The sequence below is a fragment of the Nuphar pumila genome, chromosome 15 (genome assembly GCF_984573655.1).
Source record: "Nuphar pumila chromosome 15, dmNupPumi1.hap1.1, whole genome shotgun sequence".
NCBI lineage: Eukaryota > Viridiplantae > Streptophyta > Magnoliopsida > Nymphaeales > Nymphaeaceae > Nuphar > Nuphar pumila.
In genome coordinates, this window is record NC_143263.1 from 160,659 (window position 1) to 165,568 (window position 4,910).

The following is a 4,910-nucleotide window of genomic DNA, read 5'->3' on the forward strand; positions in this document are numbered from 1 at the left end:
TATAACATGTTCATATGTGTTCTAAGGCAGTTAAAAAACTCTATATTTTATTATAGCATGCTCATATGTGTGCTAAGGCAGTCAAAAAACAGAATATGTGATTATAATATGCTCATATGTGTTCTTAGGCAGTCAAAAAACTGAATATGTGATTATAGCATGCTCATATGTGTTCTAATGCAATCAAAAAAACTTTATATGTGATTCTATCATGCTCATATGTGCTCTAAGACAGACAAAAAGTTAAATATATATATGTGATTCTATCATGCTCATATGTGTGCTAAGGCAGTCAAAAAATTGAATATGTGATTATAGCATGTTCATATGTGTTCTAAGGCATATAAAAAAACTCTATATGTGATTCTACCATGCTCAGATGTGCTTTAAGGCAGGCAAAAAACTATATATGTGATTCGATCATGCTCGTATGTGTGCTAAGGCAGTAAAAAAATTGAATATGTGAATATAGCATGCTCATATGTGCTCTAAGGCAGGCAAAGCCAAAAATTTTATATGTGATTCTATCATGCTCATATGTGTGCTAAGGCAGTAAAAAAATTGAATATGTGATTATAGCATGTTCATATGTGTTCTAAGGCATCTAGAAAAACTCTATATGTGATTCTACCATGCTCAGATGTGCTTTAAGATAGTCAAAAAAACTATATATGTGATTATACCTGAGAGGGACCTGGAATCGAAGATCCCCTATCCTGAACAGCGGCCTTGATCTCATTTCGGAGAAAGGGGGCGACGGTGTATTGGAAGTAGTTATTCAGTGATTCATTAATGATCTCGCGTACATCATCACCGGAAAGAATAGTCGGCTGCTTGGAGCTTATGTCGGCGCAAGAAGTTGGTGAGCCGTAACTGGAAGAACCAATAACTGGTGAAGTGTTCATATTACTCCCAAACCCGAACACGCGACCTTTTTTGGGTTCACCTGCTGCAGTCACCCATGCTGTACGATCAAATGATGGATGCTGAGTAGCGTCTTCACCATATCGCTCTACCATTTGTTGCTCATATGCCTCCTACAAAATAATGTTTAAAGTATTCATTAATAATTAATGATAACATTATGATGACTTGCATATATATTGCAATGATTATTAATAGAATTAATACATACCGTTGTCGTTCTCGCCTTCTCTGATACGAAGACTCCCGTGGTCTTCCGTTTATGTGTTTCTACAAACACATCCTTATATGGTACACTGCCTCCTTTTTCTGCTTCCTGCGAAGTTAAATGATAAAAGATTTAGTACACAAATTTGCAACTATACTTATAAAATTAATATTATATATTGATGAGTTACCATTTTCTTTAGGTGGCTCCCAAATGTCTTAGATCCACCTGTGTGTAGATGGGCTTCGGGCATCTTCGATCGATTTTGTGAAGCCTTCGCAGAGCGATTTTTAAATGCATCTCCCGCCCACATATCGCACATTTCATCCCAGTAATCTCTCCTGATAGTAATAGGACCATGGCCCTTCCACAATAATGGATCATCTACTACGCCAGATGCTTTTTTTGCTGCAGTCTTCATAGTGTGCAGCATGTCTGCAAATCGATTGGCAGCCACCTTCTGCCACACCTTCCTTGCATCATTTTCTTCCACCGTAGTTGCAAAGCGATTCGAAGCCTACAAATATTTTCAGAAAGTTAGTAGACATTGCTTAAATAAATTAAATATGAAACACATTAACTATGAGGAATAACTGTATACCATGAATGAGGACCACAATCTGTCTAATACCTCCTTTGGGTACTCTTTCTATTGAGCAACTGGTCCTGGTAGATGTTGAAGAAGTGAATTCCTAATCTCCCGTACTACTTCTTGTGGCTCAAACCTCGTGCTGCACATGAATTGTTACACAGTAAATATCAATATAAAATATTTAAAAGATATGCAATAATTGAAAACAAAATACTTACGGTCGATTATCGATATACACTATTCGAATGAGTCTTCTTGTGCCAGCCTGTGAAGACCCTGTTTCCTGTGTTGGCTGTTGACTTGTGCGATCAACTGGTGTAGGTGGGTCGTGTACAGGCGCAACATCATCTGTAAAAAAATACACACCAAGTTCTCAGAATGTGCATTTGAACTAATCAAGCATCTAATTAGTTATATGATATACCTATCACAGGAGCCCGTGAAGATGAAGGTTGAGCCTGGCTACTACTGGATGAGCGGCCACTATAACCTCCACGAACCATATTCTAACAAATAACATATGTCATACAATACATTCAAATAATTCACATCAAGTATTACAATACATTCAAGTCATTCACATCAAGCATTGCAATGCATTCAAATAATTCAAATCATTGACATCAAGTATTGCACTAATTCAAATCATTCGTTAATTGCATAAATTATAATACATTCAGATAATTGAAATCATTCACATCAAGTATTACAATGCATTCGAATCATTCGTATCAAGTATTACAATACATTGAAATAAAATTTTTAATCATTCACACCAAGTATTGCAATACAACTCACATCAAGTAACTTAATATTTTCATGTGCAAACTATTAATGACATGATACAATCATTTGAAGCATGCTTTTATTATAAAATTTCACATGGAAGTCAAAATCAAATTGAAAGTAACTACATGCAAGCATGGATACAATTACATCAAACATTGCAATACATCATAATCATTCATATCAAATAAATGGCAAACATGTACCTGCAGCAAACACACTTCAATATCTCACTAACTACTACCATGCTTAGCATGGACTCCGTACTCCAAAAATAAGAACACTTCCATATTTCTACATTAAAATCATGCTCAGCATGATCTCCGAACTCCAACAAAGCAGTCCTAGATATCAACAACTAAGTGAGTGTGTGAACAATAAAGTGCTGCATTCAATAAATTAAATAACATGTGATACGTTTGCATCACTTACTCACCACGGGTATTTACCCGATTTGCATTGTTTTTGTCATTTACTTACCACAGGTGGCCGAGCACGAGTTGGTTCCGTTGAAAAATCTGCACAAAAACAAAACAAATTAAGTAACAAACTAACTAATCATGAAACAAGATGAAACACTAACTAAAAAAATTAAAACAAATTAAAACAACTCTAACTAATTGAAAGAAGAGAAAAGAAAAATAGTATATATGTTAAGCCAAATCTAACTAGAAGATGCTAATTTAACAAACCAGCTATAACATGTTGAACCAGTCGACTAACATAAAGTCATAGACAATTTCTAATCTGAACTACTTAGCAAAGGAATAGTAAATCAATCAATTAGTTTACTAGAAAAGATGTGAACTCCGTTTAACCACCACTATCATAAAGAATTCAAATAGCCCTAATCTAACTAACTGATTGTGAGAACATTAAATACCAATCTATCTAAGAAAAATATAATTATAAAAGACTAATAGATTGAAATACTCTAACTAACCAGATTTCAAGAAAACAAATTGAAGTAAAACTAACTACCAGTAGACATTAACAAACTAACAAATTGAACAACATGGACAACTTGTATATATACATTACAAAAAAAAATTCAACTTAAAATCCATATGGACAACATATATGCAAACTACACTTAAAACCATATGGACATCTTATATGCACATATTACAAATTTTTTTTCAAGCTAATCACATGGACAACATAGGGATCACATAATAACTTTTTTTTTTTTTAAAAAGAGATCACATGGGCAGCATAGGTATCCATAACAAAAATTCTTTTCAAAACAGATCACATATGCAACGTAGGTATCTCATAACAAATTTTTTTTAAAAAGAGATCACATGGGCAACATAGGTATCCATAACAAAAATTCTTTTCAAAACAGATCACATAGGCAACGTAGGTATCTCATAACAAATTTGTTTGGCAATGAATTGATCTTTATTCACAAAGCAGATAAGATAAAAACAGGTTCTGTGGACTTTTGATCCGGGGCGGGTCCGTACAGCATCTTTTTGAGCTCCCGTTCAAAGATCTTCATAGCTGGAGCAGGCAAGGAAATCGGGATCACCATCCCTTCTCCCCCTTCGTTATTCTTGGAGTTGACGTAGAAGCTAACCAAGCCGGGGATTGGGCCGTCACTGCCCTTGGCTGGACCGCCGTACACCAGCATTCCCCAGCCGAGGTCCAGCTCGCTGAACCCGGCATGCCTGATGTCCGAGACCACGAAGGTGCGGACCACCGTGATGTTAGGCCGGCCCTTGAGCACCATGAGGTCCGCCACTGACCTCATGTACTCGTCTGTCACCTCCTCCTTGGCCTTCTTCACGAGCTCCACCGCATAACCTAGTGGGTTCGCACAGAGCTTCGCCGCTATCGAGACAGCTGCCGGGATTACTATCAGGCATTGCCGTAGTACCCCTGCGGCAGCGGCGGAATGTACCGGGACCGCGCGTTGAAGATGCACAACAGGCGAACCTCCTCCTCCGGATCGGGCTGGAGGCCGGCAGTGCGGCACCGCCATAGGCAGGGGGTCGACCCCCCTTGCCGGAAACGCAGGGGGTCGACCCCCCCTGCCGGAAAGCACGGCAGGGGGTTAAACCCCCTCCGTTTCCGGCAGGGAAGGGGCGTACCCCCTGCGTTTAGAAGAAGAAGAAGAAGAAGAAGAAGAAGAAGAAGAAGAAGAAGAAGAAGAAGAAGAATATTACCTGCGCTTCGCCGGACGGTGGCGGGAGGTTGACGGGGAGCGGCAGCTGGCGAGCGCCGGTTGGCGAGCGGTGGACGGGGAGCGGCGGCTGGCGAGCGGCGGTGGCCGGACGGTGGCGAGAGCCGACGGGCGGGAGGGAGCAATACAGAGAAACAGGGAAAAGAGAAAGAGGGATGGGATTAGGGATTTACACGATATTTAGCGACGGCTTAGCGACGGAAACATTCCGT

General features: G+C 39.3%; 1 pseudogene; it reads right to left on the minus strand.

The window, feature by feature from the left end:
• Positions 1-3,918: 3,918 nt before the first annotated feature.
• On the minus strand, positions 3,919-4,497 carry LOC149814016 (benzyl alcohol O-benzoyltransferase pseudogene; annotated as a pseudogene).
• Positions 4,498-4,910: the final 413 nt, after the last annotated feature.